Here is a 24,189-nt window from a genome sequence, read left to right as displayed (position 1 = left end):
ATGATGCAGTTTTGATTTAGTTTGTTGGTTCCTTGCTCTATTTCTTGTAAGCTGAATATCTTCATTCTTTCTGCAGTATCTTTGTTTGAAGATGCCAAATGCTGTGAAAGTAATTCATGATTTACTAGTTTGTATCAGTTTATTTATTTATTTTTCTCCTATATTTCTGATTAGCCTAATTGCTGATGCTTTCAGTTTGAGGCACAACTTGACTCAAAACTGAATAATGCAGTAGTATATTATCTTTGTACGTCCTATTATCCCCTCCAAGTACTATGGCTGGTAAACTAAAGCCTCTTCTGATTTGCACCAATCAGGGGTTACATGTGTTCTTTAACAGGTATGAATGAAGCTATGCTGTTAATTTGTTATATCATGATTTAAGCCCAGCAGATTGTTAGAATGTTTAACCTAAGTTGAGCGTGTTATCCAATCTGCTTAGAATGTTTACAGGCTATGCTTTATGCAAACAGAGTTAGGCATTAACAGATGCAAACTGGCTCCGCTAGATGGCATCTAATCTATTTGTCTGTGCTATAAAAATATATCTTCACAACTATATTGAGCTTTTACTGCTGCCCTTTGTATTAAAACATGTTAATGCTGGATGTGATACTGGCAACATGAATTATCAGCTACCTAGAATGTTACTGTCTGGAAAACATAATGCTGAGTCTATCTGCGTATCTGACAATTTTCCTACTTGCATATGATACCAAGTGTGCATTAAAGTTTATGCCCTTTTTGTTTGATTGTCAGGCTGTGGCTGTATACCGTTTTGATGTTGTGAGCTCTTGTTGCGGTACCAGATAAACTCTTAATAATCCATGCTTTCTGTGGATTCTGTCTCCTCGTTATGTCAGGTGCCTATCCGATTTTTTCCTTCAATCTTTGGAGTACTGCTATAGAAAATTGACCTCCATCAGGTTTGAACGGATTGCAGATAAATTTTCAGGTCTTCAAGGAGACGTGGGATAGGGAGGCAGGGTGGAGATGTGCGCCGGAGATCAGAAATCTGACTGCCGGCGGCCGCCTCCAGTGGTTGTCGTTTGGTGGTCAGATAGCTTGACCAGGGCACGAAAGCCAGGCAAGACCACAAGACTAAGAGGCAAACTCTTTTTTTTTTCCTGTGATGAACCACCCTTTTCATTTGCCACTTGGGCAGTTTGCTCTATTCATGCCCTGTTTAGTTTGCTCTATGAAAATATGCAAAGATGGCTACAAACAATTGCAAACATGCCATTTCATCAATTATACTGTGTTGCCAGTTTAGAAAGTGGCAAAGTGCATCATTTCATTTATTTTTTCCAAACTCCCTTTTCGTGGTGTTTTCTAATTTGTCTCTCTGTTTCCTGATCTAACTCAAGTACTGTTATTTAGCTTGCAAGGCTGGTGATCCTCGGCATGGAGAAACGAGGAACCAGACGTTGGAGATTTTTTAATTTCTTCATATGTAAAAATGGATCTTGGTAAGTAGTTCCCTCATGTATGAAGATGTGCCATGTGGCTAGTGCCATCAAACTCTTGTTACCCCAACCAATATACTAACTGCAATATTCTTTAACTACTCAATCAGAACTGCTCCTCATACTGACATGTTACTGAGATGTTTCCTTGGTGTTTCCTCTGACAAATAATTTATGGAACCATTTATTAAAAATTGTATCTATGTGGTTTGACTGAACCCTAGGAATGTAACCCTACGTGCATGGACTGTTCCAAGGTCATGGTAAATTAAGCAGCCCAATGTGTTAATGCAATTGCTATTCCTTGTAGGCATCACGAAATGTTCAAGACTAAATTTGATTTGTCTTATAATTCTACCTGAAAAGATGAATAAGGCAACAAGCAATTCAAGGAATTGCCAGTCTGAAGCCATGCATGTAGTGAGTTGAGAAACACAATTGCGTTAGTTGCAGACAATTCAGAGGCATGCCCGATGAATGTGGTTTAACATGCCACCATGTCGGGTCAAATGCAGAACAGTGGACATTTGTGTATTTCTTCAAATGGCTAAATAGTGTTCGTTTCTTTCTGCCACAACTACTTATACAGCTATACTAAACCTGATACATGCATGATAACTTACTTTCACGCTGAGTTTTTTTTTCCATTTTCTGGGATAGAAACCTGTGTGTTGGCAACCTTCTGCTTCTGGTGTTATAAAGCTGTCTTCATTTTTACTCGGTGCCTCTTAAGAGCATTGTTGCGGAATGGTTTACCGAAAGTTTTGGACACCGCAGCTGATATTGTTATATCGACAGTTGAATCCAGCAGCTGCTTACGCATTTAGTTCTTAATTAAAAAAAGAGTGATGTCAGGAGCTATAACATAGATTGATCTGAGGTGTTGCATTTGCTGGCTATTCTTTATGCAAACCAGAGCTAGGCTCGACAGATACTAACTTCCACCTGATGGGATTTGTTTTTCAGCGCTGTAAAGATATATCTGCACAACTATATCGAGATTTTACTGCTGACCTATGCTACCGGAAGAGGTTTCTGCCCTGGGAGCAGATAATTAAATTCATCTGCCTTATCTGCGTACTTTTACAATTTTATGCATGATATCTTTTTTTTTTGAGGGAATTGACAGTGGGAGAGAACTCCCACTGTATTTTCATATATCTATATAAATGGGGTGTTTACACAGACATACCGCTCACATACATCATCGTCACTCCTGGTGTTACCACCAGGGGTGGGCAACTACTCCACACTTACTGGAAAGCACTAGGCTAAGTGTATGTTACAAAAGTATGAAATACAGAAAAGACTCAACTAAGTGTGTCACAGTAAGAGAGCAGGGCAGCTCTATGGGCCATCCTAACTCTATGTTGCAGAAGTCTCAAATCCTCCTTGAAGCGAGCAAACCAGGATGCAATGCTTGGGGCAATACCTCTGAAGTGCTTGTTATTTCTTTCTTTCCACAAGCTCCAGGCAGCAGTGTAGAATACTTTGACAAAGAAGGGATTGGGCCAATCCGTTTGCGCGTTGTGGAGCGCGGTGAACCTATCTTGAAAATCATGCCAGTACAATGTGCAGCTTGGCCCAGCACCTCCCACTGAATGGGCAAGTAAAAACCATATGTTCAAGAGTCTCATCAACATTGTGCCCGCAGAGAAGACACGTGAAATCACTACCAATGTTGTAGTGTCTTCTCCGTAGCATATCACGTGTATTGAGCCTATCTTGCAGTAGCAGCCATCCGAATACTTTGATCTTCATCGTACAGTTAGATTTCCAAAGCCTCCTGAAAGCAGGGTGAGCTGTTGCAGTCTTAAAGTAATTGTTGTAGTAATCTTTTGGTCTATAATCAGCATTGCCCCAAATATAACGCCAGATGTCGGTCGTTGCTGTTGATGGGTTTATTTTGAGCGAGACCTGCTGAATATCTTGCACCTCACTATGAGCCAGAGGAGACAGCGGTAGGTGAAAAGTTTCATGCAGATATGTGGTGGCCCAGAAGCCAGCAACCGAAATGTCTTCATGCAAAGCAAATGAGAAGGCACGGGGATGCGATGCCTGAAGCACGTCGTTGGACCACAAATCCTTCCAGAGCAGCGTGGTCGAGCCATCCACCACTTGCACACGTGAAATTCCTCGGTAGATGTGCGATAACTTGAGGATGTCTTTCCACCGAAAGGACCCGACCGAATCCATAGCATGTGGCACTTGGTTGACGTACTGATTGTCCCAAAGCATGTTAACCCAAGGAATAAGCATGTTAACCCAAGGAATGTCAAGTTTGTTATAGAACTTATGTAGAAACTTCAGCAGGAGAGCTTCATTGTGGATTTTAATATCAATCACTCCTAATCCATCTTTGCTCTTGGGTTTGCAGACCATATCCCAAGCAGCCAAAGAATTGCACTTGTCACCTTGCTCAGTTTTCTTTGTCCATAAGCATCTTCTTCTAATCTTGTCAAAGATTTCAATCAGTTTAGGAGGGACCTTGAGCGTGCACATGGCAAACACCAGAAGTGAGGTGACATACGCGTTGAGCCAAGAGAGGCGCACCCCATAATGTTGAATAAATAGGCAATTTCTCGATTAAATTAATCCACGAGTCAATCACTAGCATGACATTGACTAAGTTGATGACGTACTGACTTTGATCTAAACATGCACGTACTAAGCAAACACTAGACAAATCTACACATACTACTAGTACTGCTAATATGAAAACAATCAGGAGCGGGATAAACGAGTTATACCCTCCAGTAGGCCATGCAGAGGCCGCGGCTTTGGTGGCAGCAGCGGCGTCCTCGGCGGCCTTCTTGTCGGCTTCAGCTTTCTCGGCGGCGGCATGGTCGGGGTCGGTGGACATGGTGATGATGAAGGCGACGCGGACGTAGAGGAAGTAGACGATCGGAAGCGAGCAGTCGCGTAATCGCTGCCCAAAAACCTATTCGCCCCTCACCCCGTACAGGAACCAGAAGGACGTGGTTTCGGAGACCTGCTCTCCCGTCGACCGTGTACGCGGCGGACGGGATGGAGTCACCGGCGGCAACAGCAGCAAAGGAACGACGGTGGGCGTGCGCGTGAGCAGATGTGATCTGTTCGTGGCGGCTAGGGTTAGGGGACACCGCACACTTATATAGACGCAGCCGCATGGAGAGACGTGGGCTTGACCCACGTCCGAGTCCGTGTCAGCCCACGATCCGACGTCTCGGATCGTGGCCCTGCTGTCAGAACCTCTCCATTAGTGACTGGCAAAAATAAGCGCATAGGTGTGAGCTCGGCTCGGCTCATTCCCGCAACCCGCGGCACGGAGGCGAGGCGAGGCGGGCAGCGGAGGAGGAGCGCGCGAGGGCCTCTTCTCTTCTCAAGCTCCAATAGCATGTAGAAGAGCCACCCTTATAAACCACTCCAACTTTCCTTCCACTAGCATGGTGGGACTAAACTTCCCACCACCTTGTCATGCCACCTACATGGGCCCTTAGAGATCAAATCTGAAATTGTCATATGGGCTCTAGGCCCATCTCACATTTCAACAATCCCCCACCAGATCTCAGGTGCCCACTTTGTCCTTTGTTCCAAACGCTGTTTTGATATACTAGTGTTTCAGTGAAGACGTGTTAAGGTTGAGCTTCACCTAGAGCAAGTAGCTACACTCCTTCACAACTGAACAATTGTCATATGGACTCTATGATTGTACCGACCTTCTGGTCAGGTAACTCAGATTTCACTACTAGAAATCTATAGCCAACGCTGTTCTTAGCGTAGCCCAAATTAACGCAGTCCACAGTCTTGGGTCCAAGCTTACGCTTTTTGGGGGTCGGCACGTTGACTTTCGCCAAACAGCCCCAAGTACGCAAGTACGAGAGTGTTGTCCTTCTCTTTGCCCATCTCTCATAGGGAGTGATATCATTATCCTTTATCGGAACTTTATTCAGGACATGACATGCCGTCAATATAGCCTCCCCCCACCATGCCTTGGATAAACCCGACGTATCTAACATGGCGTTAACCAGATCAGTTAGAGTACGGTTTTTCCGCTCGGCAACCCCGTTTGACTGGGGTGAATAGGGAGGCGTCCTCTCATGAATAATGCCGTGTTCCGCACAGAAGGAATCAAACTCACTCGAGAAGTACTCTCCACCACGATCTGAACGGAATCGTTTAATTTTCTTTTCAAGTTGATTCTCAACTTCTGCCTTATAGATTTTAAAGTAATGTAGAGCCTCATCTTTAGTATTTAACAGATACACATAGCAATATCTAGTGGAATCATCTATCAATGTCATGAAGTATTTATTTCCACCTTTAGTCAATACACCGTTCATCTCACAAAGATCAGAATGTATGAGTTCTAATGGTGCCAAGTGTCTCTCCTCCGCAGCCTTGTGAGGCTGGTGAGGTTGCTTAGCTTGCACACATGATAGGCACTTAGAACCTTTGGCTAAAGTGAAACTCGGGATTAAATCCAACTTAGCTAGCCACGTGATAACACCGAAAATTATGTGACAAGGACGTGAATGCCAAACCTCAGATTCATTAACACTCGAATGAACATGGTTCATGACTTTATTACAGAAATCTGCGAGGGAAAGGCGGAACATCCCTCCGCTCTCATAACCTTTTCCAACAAATAGTCCATACTTAGTAACAACTAATTTATTAGACCCTTCTCTACATAGAAGGGAGCCACTAACGAGGTTCTTCTTGATGGCGGGGACATGCTGCACGTTCTTCAGCTGCACGATCCTTCCCGAAGTAAACTTCAGATCGACCGTGCCAACACCATGAACAGAAGCACTCGCGCCATTCCCCATCAATACGGACCCGTGGCCTGTGACCTGGTAAGAAGAGAACAATGAAATGTCAGCACACACATGAACACCTGCACCTGTATCCACCCACCAATCGGTAGGCTGAAACACTGAAAAAACAGTAAATAGATTACCGTACCCAGATGCACCATTCTCATTGTTGCCCACAATCATGTTGACAGACTTGGAGTCCTGTCCTGACTTCTTAAACTTGTTTGGGCACCTGTTGGCCCAATGTTCAGTCGAACCACAAGTAAAGCAGCCCTCATCCTTCTTGTTCTTCTTGAAGGTCTTCTTACCCTTCTTCTTGAAGTCGGTATTCTGTTGGACACCGTTCTTTCCCTTGAACTTGTGGGAGTTGAGGTTCCTCTGGTTCACCATGTTGGCACCAGAAGTCCCTTCGGCCCCTTTTCCGTGCGAGTCCTTTGCCCTCGAATTCTGCTCGACACTCAGATGGCCAATGACATCCTCCACAGAGAATTCACGCCTCTGATGTTTCAGAGTGGTGGCAAAGTTCCTCCAGGAATTGGGGAGCTTAGCGATTATGCAGCCCGCGACAAACTTGCCCGGTAACTCGCACTTCAGAAGCTCAAGCTCCTTAACAATGCATATTATCTCATGAGCCTGCTCCAGTACAGGACGGTTCTCAACCATCTTGTAGTCGTGTAACTGCTCTATAATATACATCTCGCTCCCTGCATCGGCGGCCCCGAACTTAGATTCGAGCGCCTCCCACAAGTCCTTGGCGACATGCACATGCAAATATGCGTCGACCAGTTTATCTCCGATCACGCTAAGAACTGCTCCGAGAAACACAGTGGTTGCCTCCCTGAACGCCTTCTCCTGTTCAGGAGCAATCGTTCCCGTGGACACACCGGTGACCCAGAACACGTTCATAGCCGTGAGCCATAAAGTGGTCTTTGTGTGCCAACGCTTAAAATACGTACCGGTAAACTTATCCGGTTTCAGTGCTGCGGCAAAGCCACTTGCCGAAAAATTCCTACACATAATAGGTTTTTGGATTGTTGAATAAATAGGCAATTTCTCAATTAAATTAATCCACGAGTAAATCACTAGCATGGCATTGACTAAGTTGATGACGTACTGACTTTGATCTAAACATGCACGTACTAAGCAAACAGTAGACAAAACTACACATACTGCTAGTACTGCTAATATGAAAATAATCAGGAGTGGGATAAACGAGTTATACCCTCCAGTAGGCCATGCAGAGGCCGCGGCTTTGGTGGCAGCAGCGGCGTCCTCGGCGGCCTTCTTGTCAGCTTCAGCTTTCTCGGCGGCGGCACGATCGGGGTCGGTGGACATGGTGATGATGAAGGCGACGCGGACATAGAGGAAGTAGACGATCGGAAGCGAGCAGTCGCGTAATCGCTGCCCAAAAACCTATTCGCCCCTCACCCCGTACAGGAACCAGAAGGGCGTGGTTTTGGAGACCTGCTCTCCCGTCGACCGTGTACGCGGCAGACGGGATGGAGTCACCGGCGGCAGCAGCAGCAAAGGAACGACGGTGGGCGTGCGCGTGAGCAGATGTGATCTGTTCATGGCGGCTAGGGTTAGGGGACACCGCACACTTATATAGACGCAGCCGCGTGGAGAGACGTGGGCTTGACCCACGTCCGAGTCCGTGTCAGCCCACGATCCGACGTCTCGGATCGTGGCCCTGCTGTCAGAACCTCTCCATTAGTGACTGGCAAAAATAAGCGCATAGGTGTGAGCTCGGCTCGGCTCATTCCCGCAACCCGCGGCACGGCGCGGCGCATCGTGACGAGGCGAGGCGAGGCGAGGCGGGCGGCGGAGGAGGAGCGCGCGAGGGCCTCTTCTCTTCTCAAGCTCCAATAGCATGTAGAAGAGCCACCCTTATAAACCACTCCAACTTTCCTTCCACTAGCATGGTGGGACTAAACTCCCCACCACCTTGTCATGCCACCTACATGGGCCCTTAGAGATCAAGTCTGAAATTGTCATATGGGCTCTAGGCCCTTCTCACATTTCAACAATCCCCCACCAGATCTCAGGGGCCCACTTTGTCCTTTGTTCCAAACGCTCTTTTGATATACTAGTGTTTCAGTGAAGACGTGTTAAGGTTGAGCTTCACCTAGAGCAAGTAGCTGCACTCCTTCACAACTGAACAATGGACTATGCCTTGAATTGTCAGTTTGGCGTAAAGAAGTTTCACCACATGTCTTACTAGTACTGGGCTGCCGAAGGCTGACCCCTCGGGTGGAGCATATAAGTCACACTCCTGGCATATTCATGAGCTTACTAGAGATCACCCCAATCTCATAGACTGTGACTAGCAGTCGGGCTCACATAGGTGTGTTCCTCCAAAGATCGCTCTGTAGGATAGCATCTTGCTTATACATATAAGCCTTGGAACACATTAAGACAGTAGTCATCCTTCCATACAGTTTCCGAGAGTATTGCGTCTCCAACGGAGTGGGTTAGTAAAATTACTCTCCTCAGTTCACCACTGGCTTGTTTCCCAGGTCCTACTTCACGGGATCTCCGATCACATAGGTTGGGTTACCACCATGGCAACTCATGTGGGTCTCATACCCATCTCCCTCGATGTACTATCTATCACGACACGTGATAGCCCTTTCGTAAAGGGATCTGCCATATTCTTAGCCGTATGGACATAGTCCAGCGCTATCACTCCGGAGTTTCTTAATTTTCTGACAGCTTTTAATCTCATTCTTATGTGTTTGTTGGACTTCATGTTGTCCTTTGAACTCTTCACCTTGGTGATGACAGTCTGATTGTCACAGTTCATAAGGATACCCGGAACCGGTTTATCAACCAGTGGCAACTCCATCAAAAGATCTCGAAGCCATCCTGCTTCAACACCAGAAGTGTCTAATGCTGTTAATTCTGCTTCCATTGTCGATCTCGTTAAGATCGTTTGCTTGCAAGACTTCCAGGAAACAGCGCCACCTCCAAGAGTAAACATATACCCAGTTGTGGCCTTCATCTCATCAGCATCAGAGATCCAATTCGCATCACTATACCCTTCAAGTACCGACGGGTCTCCGGTATAGTGAAGTCCATAGTTCATAGTACCTTTCAGATAGCGCATAACTCTTTCAACAGCATGCCAATGTACATCACCCGGTTTGGAAACAAACCGGCTCAGTTTGCTCACAGCAAACGCGATGTCAGGCCTCGTTGCGCTCGCTAGGTACATCAGTGAACCAATGATTTGAGAGTATCTCAATTGATCTTTAGCCATGCCTTTGGACTTTCGAATCAACACGCTAGGATCATATGGTGTTTGAGATGGTGTGCAATCCGAATATCCAAAACGACTCAACACCTTCTCAACATAATGGGATTGCAGAAGTGTGATCCCGCCCTCATTATCTCTCAGTAGCTTGATGTTCAAGATAACATCAGCCACACCAAGGTCCTTCATCTCAAAGTTCTGAGACAGAAATGATTTGACCTCCTCAATGACTTTGAGGTTTGTTCCGAATATCAGTATGTCATCAACATACAAGCACAGTATAACTCCTTCGCCCCCACCATGGCGATAGTATACACATTTGTCAGCCTCATTAACAACGAAACCAACAGATGTCAGAGTTGTATTGAACTTATCATGCCATTGCTTAGGTGCTTGCTTTAGGCCATATAAAGATTTCAGCAACTTACACACCTTCCTTTCCTGACCATCTATCACAAAGCCATCTGGCTGTTGCATGTAGATTTCCTCATTTAGCTCTCCATTCAGAAAAGCCGTCTTAACATCCATTTGATGGACGAGAAGACCATGTGAGGCCGCCAACGAGAGTAATACTCGAATGGTGGTCAGTCTAGCCACAGGTGAATAAGTATCAAAGAAATCTTCCTCTTCTTTCTGGTCATAGCCCTTGGCCACAAGCCTGGCCTTGTACTTTTCAATCGTACCATCGGGCCTAAGCTTTTTCTTGAACACCCACTTACATCCCAATGGTTTGCAACCATAGGGACGCTCAGTGATCTCCCATGTCCCGTTAGCCATGATGGAATCCATCTCGCTACGAACCGCATCCTTCCAGTAGTCAGCTTCTGGAGAGGCATACGCTTCTGAGATAGAAGTGGGAGTATCATCCACGAGGTACACGAAGATATCATCACCAAAGGTCTTTGCAGTCCTTTGTCTCTTGCCCCTACCAAAGGGTTTCCTCGTCATCCTCCTCAGGATTTTCATCATGTGTTCGTTCATAATATTCCATAGGAATGGCAGGCTCAGGAGTCTCCTCAGATTCCTGTCTAGTAGTGCTTTGCATATCTCTCATAGGAAAAATATCCTCAAAGAATGTAGCATCCTTAGACTCTATGATTGTACCGACCTTCTGGTCAGGTAACTCACATTTCACTACTAGAAATCTATAGCCAACGCTGTTCTTAGCGTAGCCCAAATTAACGCAGTCCACAGTCTTGGGTCCAAGCTTACGCTTTTTGGGGATCGGCACGTTGACTTTCGCCAAACATCCCCAAGTACGCAAGTACGAGAGTGTTGTCCTTCTCTTTGCCCATCTCTCATAGGGAGTGATATCATTATCCTTTATCGGAACTTTATTCAGGACATGACATGCCGTCAATATAGCCTCCCCCCACCATGCCTTGGATAAACCCGACGTATCTAACATGGCGTTAACCAGATCAGTTAGAGTACGGTTTTTCTGCTCGGGCAACCCCGTTTGACTGGGGTGAATAGGGAGGCGTCCTCTCATGAATAATGCCGTGTTCTGCACAGAAGGAATCAAACTCACTCGAGAAGTACTCTCCACCACGATCTGAACGGAATCGTTTAATTTTCTTTTCAAGTTGATTCTCAACTTCTGCCTTATAGATTTTAAAGTAATGTAGAGCCTCATATTTAGTATTTAACAGATACACATAGCAATATCTAGTGGAATCATCTATCAATGTCATGAAGTATTTATTTCCACCTTTAGTCAATACACCGTTCATCTCACAAAGATCAGAATGTATGAGTTCTAATGGTGCCAAGTGTCTCTCCTCCGCAGCCTTGTGAGGCTGGCGAGGTTGCTTAGCTTGCACACATGATAGGCACTTAGAACCTTTGGCTAAAGTGAAACTCGGGATTAAATCCAACTTAGCTAGCCGCGTCATAACACCGAAACTTATGTGACAAAGACGTGAATGCCAAACCTCAGATTCATTAACACTCGAATGAACATGGTTCATGACTTTATTACAGAAATCTGCGAGGGAAAGGCGGAACATCCCTCCGCTCTCATAACCTTTTCCAACAAATAGTCCATACTTAGTAACAACTAATTTATTAGACCCTTCTCTACATAGAAGGGAGCCACTAACGAGGTTCTTCTTGATGGCGGGGACATGCTGCACGTTCTTCAGCTGCACGATCCTTCCCGAAGTAAACTTCAGATCGACCGTGCCAACACCATGAACAGAAGCACTCGCGCCATTCCCCATCAATACGGACCCGTGGCCTGTGACCTGGTAAGAAGAGAACAATGAAATGTCAGCACACACATGAACACCTGCACCTGTATCCACCCACCAATCGGTAGGCTGAAACACTGAAAAAACAGTAAATAGATTACCGTACCCAGATGCACCATTCTCATTGTTGCCCACAATCATGTTGACAGACTTGGAGTCATGTCCTGACTTCTTAAACTTGTTTGGGCACCTGTTGGCCCAATGTTCAGTCGAACCACAAGTAAAGCAGCCCTCATCCTTCTTGTTCTTCTTGAAGGTCTTCTTACCCTTCTTCTTGAAGTCGGTATTCTGTTGGACACCGTTCTTTCCCTTGAACTTGTGGGAGTTGAGGTTCCTCTGGTTCACCATGTTGGCAACAGAAGTCCCTTCGGCCCCTTTTCCGTGCGAGTCCTTTGCCCTCGAATTCTGCTCGACACTCAGATGGCCAATGACATCCTCCACAGAGAATTCACGCCTCTGATGTTTCAGAGTGGTGGCAAAGTTCCTCCAGGAATTGGGGAGCTTAGCGATTATGCAGCCCGCGACAAACTTGCCCGGTAACTCGCACTTCAGAAGCTCAAGCTCCTTAACAATGCATATTATCTCATGAGCCTGCTCCAGTACAGGACGGTTCTCAACCATCTTGTAGTCGTGGAACTGCTCTATAATATACATCTCGCTCCCTGCATCGGCGGCCCCGAACTTAGATTCGAGCGCCTCCCACAAGTCCTTGGCGACATGCACATGCAAATATGCGTCGACCAGTTTATCTCCGATCACGCTAAGAACTGCTCCGAGAAACACAGTGGTTGCCTCCCTGAACGCCTTCTCCTGTTCAGGAGCAATCGTTCCCGTGGACACACCGGTGACCCAGAACACGTTCATAGCCGTGAGCCATAAAGTGGTCTTTGTCTGCCAACGCTTAAAATACGTACCGGTAAACTTATCCGGTTTCAGTGCCGCGGCAAAGCCACTTGCCGAAAAATTCCTACACATAATAGGTTTTTGGATTGTTGAATAAATAGGCAATTTCTCAATTAAATTAATCCACGAGTAAATCACTAGCATGGCATTGACTAAGTTGATGACGTACTGACTTTGATCTAAACATGCACGTACTAAGCAAACAGTAGACAAATCTACACATACTGCTAGTACTGCTAATATGAAAATAATCAGGAGCGGGATAAACGAGTTATACCCTCCAGTAGGCCATGCAGAGGCTGCGGCTTTGGTGGCAGCAGCGGCGTCCTCAGCGGCCTTCTTGTCGGCTTCAGCTTTCTCGGCGGCGGCACGGTCGGGGTCGGTGGACATGGTGATGATGAAGGCGACGCGGACGTAGAGGAAGTAGACGATCGGAAGCGAGCAGTCGCGTAATCGCTGCCCAAAAACCTATTCGCCCCTCACCCCGTACAGGAACCAGAAGGGCGTGGTTTCGGAGACCTGCTCTCCCGTCGACCGTGTACGCGGTGGACGGGATGGAGTCACCGGCGGCAGCAGCAGCAAAGGAACGACGGTGGGCATGCGCGTGAGCAGATGTGATATGTTCGTGGCGGCTAGGGTTAGGGGACACCGCACACTTATATAGACGTAGCCGCATGGAGAAACGTGGGCTTGACCCACGTCCGAGTCCGTGTCAGCCCACGATCCGACGTCTCGGATCGTGGCCCTGCTGTCAGAACCTCTCCATTAGTGACTGGCAAAAATAAGCGCATAGGTGTGAGCTCGGCTCGGCTCATTCCCGCAACCCGCGGCGCGGCGCGGCGCGTCGTGACGAGGCGAGGCGAGGTGAGGCGAGGCGGGCAGCGTAGGAGGAGCGCGCGAGGGCCTCTTCTCTTCTCAAGCTCCAATAGCATGTAGAAGAGCCACCCTTATAAACCACTCCAACTTTCCTTCCACTAGCATGGTGGGATTAAACTTCCCACCACCTTGTCATGCCACCTACATGGGCCCTTAGAGATCAAATCTGAAATTTTCATATGGGCTCTAGGCCCATCTCACATTTCAACAATCCCCCACCAGATCTCAGGGGCCCACTTTGTCCTTTGTTCCAAACGCTGTTTTGATATACTAGTGTTTCAGTGAAGACCTGTTAAGGTTGAGCTTCACCTAGAGCAAGTAGCTACACTCCTTCACAACTGAACAATGGACTATGCCTTGAATTGTCAGTTTGGCGTAAAGAAGTTTCACCACATGTCTTACTAGTACTGGGCTGCCGAAGGCTGACCCCTCGGGTGGAGCATATAAGTCACACTCCTGGCCTATTCATGAGCTTACTAGAGATCACCCCAATCTCATAGACTGTGACTAGCAGTCGGGCTCACATAGGTGTGTTCCTCCAAAGATCGCTCTGTAGGATAGCATCTTGCTTATACATATAAGCCTTGGAACACATTAAGACAGTAGTCATCCTTCCATATAGTTTCCGAGAGTATTGCATCTCCAACGCAGTGGGTTAGTAAAATTACTCTCCTCAGTTCACCACTGGCTTGTTTCCCAGGTCCTACTTCACGGGATCTCCGATCACATAGGTTGGGTTACCACCATGGCAACTCATGTGGGTCTCATACCCATCTCCCTCGATGCACTATCTATCACGACACGTGATAGCCCTTTCGTAAAGGGATCTGCCAGATTCTTAGCCGTATGGACATAGTCCAGCGCTATCACTCCGGAGTTTCTTAATTTTCTGACAGCTTTTAATCTCATTCTTATGTGTTTGTTGGACTTCATGTTGTCCTTTGAACTCTTCACCTTGGTGATGACAGTCTGATTGTCACAGTTCATAAGGATAGCCGGAACCGGTTTATCAACCAGTGGCAAGTCCATCAAAAGATCTCGAAGCCATCCTGCTTCAACACCAGAAGTGTCTAATGCTGTTAATTCTGCTTCCATTGTCGATCTCGTTAAGATCGTTTGCTTGCAAGACTTCCAGGAAACAGCGCCACCTCCAAGAGTAAACATATACCCAGTTGTGGCCTTCATCTCATCAGCATTAGAGATCCAATTCGCATCACTATACCCTTCAATTACCGACGGGTCTCCGGTATAGTGAAGTCCATAGTTCATAGTACCTTTCAGATAGCGCATAACTCTTTCAACAGCATGCCAATGTACATCACCCGGTTTGGAAACAAACCGACTCAGTTTGCTCTCAGCAAACGCGCTGTCAGGCCTCGTTGCGCTCGCTAGGTACATCAGTGAACCAATGATTTGGGAGTATCTCAATTGATCTTTAGCCATGCCTTTGGACTTTCGAATCAACACGCTAGGATCATATGGTGTTTGAGATGGTGTGCAGTCCGAATATCCAAAACGACTCAACACCTTCTCAACATAATGGGATTGCAGAAGTGTGATCCCGCCCTCATTATCTCTCAGTAGCTTGATGTTCAAGATAACATCAGCCACACCAAGGTCCTTCATCTCAAAGTTCTAAGACAGAAACGATTTGACCTCCTCAATGACTTTGAGGTTTGTTCCGAATATCAGTATGTCATCAACATACAAGCACAATATAACTCCTTCGCCCCCACCATGGCGATAGTATACACATTTGTCAGCCTCATTAACAACGAAACCAACAGATGTCAGAGTTGTATTGAACTTATCATGCCATTGCTTAGGTGCTTGCTTTAGGCCATATAAAGATTTCAGCAACTTACACACCTTCCTTTCCTGACCATCTATCACAAAGCCATCTGGCTGTTGCATGTAGATTTCCTCATTTAGCTCTCCATTCAGAAAAGCCGTCTTAACATCCATTTGATGGACGAGAAGACCATGTGAGGCCGCCAACGAGAGTAATACTCGAATGGTGGTCAGTCTAGCCACAGGTTAATAAGTATCAAAGAAATCTTCCTCTTCTTTCTGGTCATAGCCCTTGGGCACAAGCCTGGCCTTGTACTTTTCAATCGTACCATCGGGCCTAAGCTTTTTCTTGAACACCCACTTACATCCCAATGGTTTGCAACCATAGGGACGCTCAGTGATCTCCCATGTCCCGTTAGCCATGATGGAATCCATCTCGCTACGAACCGCATCCTTCCAGTAGTCAGCTTCTGGAGAGGCATATGCTTCTGAGATAGAAGTGGGAGTATCATCCACGAGGTACACGAAGAAATCATCACCAAAGGTCTTTGCAGTCCTTTGTCTCTTGCCCCTACCAAGGGTTTCCTCGTCATCCTCCTCAGGATTTTCATCATGTGTTCGTTCATAATATTCCATAGGAATGGCAGGCTCAGGAGTCTCCTCAGATTCCTGTCTAGTAGTGCTTTGCATATCTCTCATAGGAAAAATATCCTCAAGGAATGTAGCATCCTTAGACTCTATGATTGTACCGACCTTCTGGTCAGGTAACTCAGATTTGACTACTAGAAATCTATGGCCAACGCTGTTCTTAGCGTAGCCCAAATTAACGCAGTCCACAGTCTTGGGTCCAAGCTTACGCTTTTTGGGGATCGGCACGTTGACTTTCGCCAAACATCCCCAAGTACGCAAGTACGAGAGTGTTGTCCTTCTCTTTGCCCATCTCTCATAGGGAGTGATATCATTATCCTTTATCGGAACTTTATTCAGGACATGACATGCCGTCAATATAGCCTCCCCCCACCATGCCTTGGATAAACCCGACGTATCTAACATGGCGTTAACCAGATCAGTTAGAGTACGGTTTTTCCGCTCGGCAACCCCGTTTGACTGGGGTGAATAGGGAGGCGTCCTCTCATGAATAATACCGTGTTCTACACAGAAGGAATCAAACTCACTCGAGAAGTACTCTCCACCACGATCTGAACGGAATCGTTTAATTTTCTTTTCAAGTTGATTCTCAACTTCTGCCTTATAGATTTTAAAGTAATGTAGAGCCTCATCTTTAGTATTTAACAGATACACATAGCAATATCTAGTGGAATCATCTATCAATGTCATGAAGTATTTCTTTCCACCTTTAGTCAATACACCGTTCATCTCACAAAGATCAGAATGTATGAGTTCTAATGGTGCCAAGTGTCTCTCCTCCGCAGCCTTGTGAGGCTGGCGAGGTTGCTTAGCTTGCACACATGATAGGCACTTAGAACCTTTGGCTAAAGTGAAACTCGGGATTAAATCCAACTTAGCTAGCCGCGTGATAACACCGAAAATTATGTGACAAAGACGTGAATGCCAAACCTCAGATTCATTAACACTCGAATGAACATGGTTCATGACTTTATTACAGAAATCTGTGAGGGAAAGGCGGAACATCCCTCCGCTCTCATAACCTTTTCCAACAAATAGTCCATACTTAGTACAGCTAATTTATTAGACTCGAATACCAACTTAAACCCTTCTCTACATAGAAGGGAGCCACTAACGAGGTTCTTCTTGATGGCGGGGACATGCTGCACGTTCTTCAGCTGCACGATCCTTCCCGAAGTAAACTTCAGATCGACCGTGCCAACACCATGAACAGAAGCACTCGCGCCATTCCCCATCAATACGGACCCGTGGCCTGTGACCTGGTAAGAAGAGAACAATGAAATGTCAGCACACACATGAACACTTGCACCTGTATCCACCCACCAATCGGTAGGCTGAAACACTGAAAAAACAGTAAATAGATTACTGTACCCAGATGCACCATTCTCATTGTTGACCACAATCATGTTGACAGACTTGGAGTCCTGTCCTGACTTCTTAAACTTGTTTGGGCACCTGTTGGCCCAATGTTTAGTCGAACCACAAGTAAAGCAGCCCTCATCCTTCTTGTTCTTCTTGAAGGTCTTCTTACCCTTCTTCTTGAAGTCGGTATTCTGTTGGACACCGTTCTTTCCCTTGAACTTGTGGGAGTTGAGGTTCCTCTGGTTCACCATGTTGGCAACAGAAGTCCCTTCGGCCCCTTTTCCGTGCGAGTCCTTTGCCCTCGAATTCTGCTCGACACTCAGATGGCCAATGACATCCTCCACAGAGAATTCACGCCTCTGATGTTTCAGAGTGGTGGCAAAGTTCCTCCAGGAATTGGGGAGCTTAGCGATTATGCAGCCCACGACAAACTTGCCCGGTAACTCGCACTTCAGAAGCTCAAGCTCCTTAACAATGCATATTATCTCATGAGCCTGCTCCAGTACAGGACGGTTCTCAACCATCTTGTAGTCGTGGAACTGCTCTATAATATACATCTCGCTCCCTGCATCGGCGGCCCCGAACTTAGATTCGAGCGCCTCCCACAAGTCCTTGGCGACATGCACATGCAAATATGCGTCGACCAGTTTATCTCCGATCACGCTAAGAACTGCTCCGAGAAACACAGTGGTTGCCTCCCTGAACGCCTTCTCCTGTTCAGGAGCAATCGTTCCCCTGGACACACCGGTGACCCAGAACACGTTCATAGCCGTGAGCCATAAAGTGGTCTTTGTGTGCCAACGCTTAAAATACATACCGGTAAACTTATCCGGTTTCAGTGCTGCGGCAAAGCCACTTGCCGAAAAATTCCTACACATAATAGGTTTTCGATTGTTGAATAAATAGGCAATTTCTCAATTAAATTAATCCACGAGTAAATCACTAGCATGGCATTGACTAAGTTGATGACGTACTGACTTTGATCTAAACATGCACGTACTAAGCAAACAGTAGACAAATCTACACATACTGCTAGTACTGCTAATATGAAAATAATCAGGAGCGGGATAAACGAGTTATACCCTCCAGTAGGCCATGCAGAGGCCGCGGCTTTGGTGGCAGCAGCGGCGTCCTCGGCGGCCTTCTTGTCGGCTTCAGCTTTCTCGGCGGCGGCACGGTCGGGGTCGATGGACATGGTGATGATGAAGGCGACGCGGATGTAGAGGAAGTAGACGATCGGAAGCGAGCAGTCGCGTAATCGCTGCCCAAAAACCTATTCGCCCCTCACCCCGTACAGGAACCAGAAGGGCGTGGTTTCAGAGACCTGCTCTCCCGTCGACCGTGTACGCGGCGGACGGGATGGAGTCACCGGCGGCAGCAGCAGCAAAGGAATGACGGTGGGCATGCGCGTGAGCAGATGTGATCTGTTCGTGGCGGCTAGGGTTAGGGGACACCGCACACTTATATAGACGTAGCCGCATGGAGAGACGTGGGCTTGACCCACGTCCGAGTCCGTGTCAGCCCACGATCCGACGTCTCGGATCGTGGCCCTGCTGTCAGAACCTCTCCATTAGTGACTGGCAAAAATAAGTGCATAGGTGTGAGCTCGGCTCGGCTCATTCCCGCAACCGCGGCGCGGCGCGGCGCGGCGCGTCGTGACGAGGCGAGGCGAGGCGGGCGGCGGAGGAGGAACGCGGGAGGGCCTCTTCTCTTCTCAAGCTCCAATAGCATGTAGAAGAGCCACCCTTATAAACCACTCCAACTTTCCTTCCACTAGCATGGTGGGACTAAACTTCCCACCACCTTGTCATGCCACCTACATGGGCCCTTAGAGATCAAATCTGAAATTGTCATATGGGCTCTAGGCCCATCTCACATTTCAACAATCCCCCACCAGATCTCAGGGGCCCACTTTGTCCTTTGTTCCAAACGCTGTTTTGATATACTAGTGTTTCAGTGAAGACCTGTTAAGGTTGAGCTTCACCTACAGGGCCGGTCCTGAGATTTGGGGGCCCGGGGCGAAACTAAAATCTGGGGGCCCTTAATATAAAGATCAAGATAGCATATTTTTCATTTACTTTGATATTGGTCTAAGTTGAAATTGTTTACAGCGAAAGAAACATTCGAATGCCTTTAAAATAGTGCTTTTGCAACATCACTATAATACCATGAAATAGATCATTGAGTTAAGCTGACAAGTTCATAAAGAATTTGGCGCAACTTAGAGGTTAATACTTTTCTGTAGACATCGTCTCATAATCAAGGAACACAAACTATGTAAATTATTTGTCTTTCTTTATATTCGGTAGGTGTTATATCCAACCACATTTTCTTGATTTACCCTTTTTTTAGTTTCTGAATTACAAAGTGTACATATGGCCAATTACTCGGAACCATATGGTCTATTTTGTACTACTAATATTGGCTACACTACAACATAAGTGTCAATCATAGCGAATGTGAGTAATAAATTGTGCCTTGCGTAAACACATCGTATATTGACTAGGGTATGTACTTGAGTTGCTACTAGAGTGAAAAGTGCCCAGAATTTATATTTCAGAGTCGAACTATAATACGTGCTGATTTTGTAATGCTAAGTGAAGAATCCTCCTGATTATGGTGACTACAATATCTCCGGCCCGGGCAAGTTTAGAAATCTCAAAATAGATGCAATCCCAAAGGATTCGATCAAAAAAGGCCGCGTTGTTACTTACCAGAGTCCGACCATGAATCTAAAGGCGTGCTCCTCCATCGCCGCCGCTGCGACATCGGAGGCCGTGGTCTTGCCGTGTTGGGGACTGGAATTGGGCGCTGGCGGTGGTGTGTACAATGGAAAAAACGAGGCGTCGGCGTCTTGCGCTACTATCCGTCAATGATGGTCATGCATGCCGCTGGGCAAGGCCTGGTATCTTGGCGTGATTGATGTTCAGTACTTGCCATCTCAAGGAAAAAGAGGAATGGTCGTGGGCTGTTGCGTGCGGGGCTGCCAGCTGACTCTGAACGAGATTTACCTGCTGCGTCCCTGGGCCATGGCCTACCCGCGAACCTGGACGGGGCCCCTAGATTTTGGGGGCCCGGGGCGGCCGCCCCCCTGCCCCTCCCTAGGGCCGGCCCTGTTCACCTAGAGCAAGTAGCTACACTCCTTCACAACTGAACAATGGACTATGCCTTGAATTGTCAGTTTGGCGTAAAGAAGTTTCACCACATGTCTTACTAGTACTGGGCTGCCGAAGGCTGACCCCTCGGGTGGAGCATATAAGTCACACTCCTGGCCTATTCATGAGCTTACTAGAGATCACCCCAATCTCATAGACTGTGACTAGCAGTCGGGCTCACATAGGTGTGTTCCTCCAAAGATCGCTCTGTAGGATAGCATCTTGCTTATACATATAAGCCTTGGAACACATTAAGACAGTAGTCATCCTTCCATACAGTTTCCGAGAGTATTGCATCTCCAACGCAGTGGGTTAGTAAAATTACTCTCCTCAGTTCACCACTGGCTTGTTTCCCAGGTCCTACTTCACGGGATCTCCGATCACATAGGTTGGGTTACCACCATGGCAACTCATGTGGGTCTCATACCCATCTCCCTCGATGCACTATCTATCACGACACGTGATAGCCCTTTCGTAAAGGGATCTGCCAGATTCTTAGCCGTATGGACATAGTCCAGCGCTATCACTCCGGAGTTTCTTAATTTTCTGACAGCTTTTAATCTCATTCTTATGTGTTTGTTGGACTTCATGTTGTCCTTTGAAATCTTCACCTTGGTGATGACAGTCTGATTGTCACAGTTCATAAGGATAGCCGGAACCGGTTTATCAACCAGTGGCAAGTCCATCAAAAGATCTCGAAGCCATCCTGCTTCAACACCAGAAGTGTCTAATGCTGTTAATTCTGCTTCCATTGTCGATCTCGTTAAGATCGTTTGCTTGCAAGACTTCCAGGAAACAGCGCCACCTCCAAGAGTAAACATATACCCAGTTGTGGCCTTCATCTCATCAGCATCAGAGATCCAATTCGCATCACTATACCCTTCAAGTACCGACGGGTCTCCGGTATAGTGAAGTCCATAGTTCATAGTACCTTTCAGATAGCGCATAACTCTTTCAACAGCATGCCAATGTACATCACCCGGTTTGGAAACAAACCGGCTCAGTTTGCTCACAGCAAACGCAATGTCAGGCCTCGTTGTGCTCGCTAGGTACATCAGTGAACCAATGATTTGAGAGTATCTCAATTGATCTTTAGCCATGCCTTTGGACTTTCGAATCAACACGCTAGGATCATATGGTGTTTGAGATGGTGTGCAATCCGAATATCCAAAACGACTCAACACCTTCTCAACATAATGGGATTGCAGAAGTGTGATCCCGCCCTCATTATCTCTCAGTAGCTTGATGTTCAAGATAACATCAGCCACACCAAGGTCCTTCATCTCAAAGTTCTGAGACAGAAATGATTTGACCTCCTCAATGACTTTGAGGTTTGTTCCGAATATCAGTATGTCATCAACATACAAGCACAGTATAACTCCTTCGCCCCCACCATGGCGATAGTATACACATTTGTCAGCCTCATTAACAACGAAACCAACAGATGTCAGAGTTGTATTGAACTTATCATGCCATTGCTTAGGTGCTTGCTTTAGGCCATATAAAGATTTCAGCAACTTACACACCTTCCTTTCCTGACCATCTATCACAAAGCCATCTGGCTGTTGCATGTAGATTTCCTCATTTAGCTCTCCATTCAGAAAAGCCGTCTTAACATCCATTTGATGGACGAGAAGACCATGTGAGGCCGCCAACGAGAGTAATACTCGAATGGTGGTCAGTCTAGCCACAGGTGAATAAGTATCAAAGAAATCTTCCTCTTCTTTCTGGTCATAGCCCTTGGCCACAAGCCTGGCCTTGTACTTTTCAATCGTACCATCGGGCCTAAGCTTTTTCTTGAACACCCACTTACATCCCAATGGTTTGCAACCATAGGGACGCTCAGTGATCTCCCATGTCCCGTTAGCCATGATGGAATCCATCTCGCTACGAACCGCATCCTTCCAGTAGTCAGCTTCTGGAGAGGCATACGCTTCTGAGATAGAAGTGGGAGTATCATCCACGAGGTACACGAAGATATCATCACCAAAGGTCTTTGCAGTCCTTTGTCTCTTGCCCCTACCAAAGGGTTTCCTCGTCATCCTCCTCAGGATTTTCATCATGTGTTCGTTCATAATATTCCATAGGAATGGCAGGCTCAGGAGTCTCCTCAGATTCCTGTCTAGTAGTGCTTTGCATATCTCTCATAGGAAAAATATCCTCAAAGAATGTAGCATCCTTAGACTCTATGATTGTACCGACCTTCTGGTCAGGTAACTCACATTTCACTACTAGAAATCTATAGCCAACGCTGTTCTTAGCGTAGCCCAAATTAACGCAGTCCACAGTCTTGGGTCCAAGCTTACGCTTTTTGGGGATCGGCACGTTGACTTTCGCCAAACATCCCCAAGTACGCAAGTACGAGAGTGTTGTCCTTCTCTTTGCCCATCTCTCATAGGGAGTGATATCATTATCCTTTATCGGAACTTTATTCAGGACATGACATGCCGTCAATATAGCCTCCCCCCACCATGCCTTGGATAAACCCGACGTATCTAACATGGCGTTAACCAGATCAGTTAGAGTACGGTTTTTCTGCTCGGGCAACCCCGTTTGACTGGGGTGAATAGGGAGGCGTCCTCTCATGAATAATGCCGTGTTCTGCACAGAAGGAATCAAACTCACTCGAGAAGTACTCTCCACCACGATCTGAACGGAATCGTTTAATTTTCTTTTCAAGTTGATTCTCAACTTCTGCCTTATAGATTTTAAAGTAATGTAGAGCCTCATCTTTAGTATTTAACAGATACACATAGCAATATCTAGTGGAATCATCTATCAATGTCATGAAGTATTTCTTTCCACCTTTAGTCAATACACCGTTCATCTCACAAAGATCAGAATGTATGAGTTCTAATGGTGCCAAATGTCTCTCCTCCGCAGCCTTGTGAGGTTGGCGAGGTTGCTTAGCTTGCACACATGACAGGCACTTAGAACCTTTGGCTAAAGTGAAACTCGGGATTAAATCCAACTTAGCTAGCCGCGTCATAACACCGAAACTTATGTGACAAAGACGTGAATGCCAAACCTCAGATTCATTAACACTCGAATGAACATGGTTCATGACTTTATTACAGAAATCTGCGAGGGAAAGGCGGAACATCCCTCCGCTCTCATAACCTTTTCCAACAAATAGTCCATACTTAGTAACAACTAATTTATTAGACTCAAATACCAACTTAAACCCTTCTCTACATAGAAGGGAGCCACTAACGAGGTTCTTCTTGATGGCGGGGACATGCTGCACGTTCTTCAGCTGCACGATCCTTCCCGAAGTAAACTTCAGATCGACCGTGCCAACACCATGAACAGAAGCACTCGCGCCATTCCCCATCAATACGGACCCGTGGCCTGTGACCTGGTAAGAAGAGAACAATAAAATGTCAGCACACACATGAACACCTGCACCTGTATCCACCCACCAATCGGTAGGCTGAAACACTGAAAAAACAGTAAATAGATTACCGTACCCAGATGCATCATTCTCATTGTTGCCCACAATCATGTTGACAGACTTGGAGTCCTGTCCTGACTTCTTAAACTTGTTTGGGCACCTGTTGGCCCAATGTTCAGTCGAACCACAAGTAAAGCAGCCCTCATCCTTCTTGTTCTTCTTGAAGGTCTTCTTACCCTTCTTCTTGAAGTCGGTATTCTGTTGGACACCGTTCTTTCCCTTGAACTTGT

The sequence above is a fragment of the Triticum dicoccoides genome, chromosome 6B (genome assembly GCF_002162155.2).
Source record: "Triticum dicoccoides isolate Atlit2015 ecotype Zavitan chromosome 6B, WEW_v2.0, whole genome shotgun sequence".
NCBI classification, from domain to species: domain Eukaryota; kingdom Viridiplantae; phylum Streptophyta; class Magnoliopsida; order Poales; family Poaceae; genus Triticum; species Triticum dicoccoides.
This window is presented reverse-complemented; position numbering follows the sequence as displayed.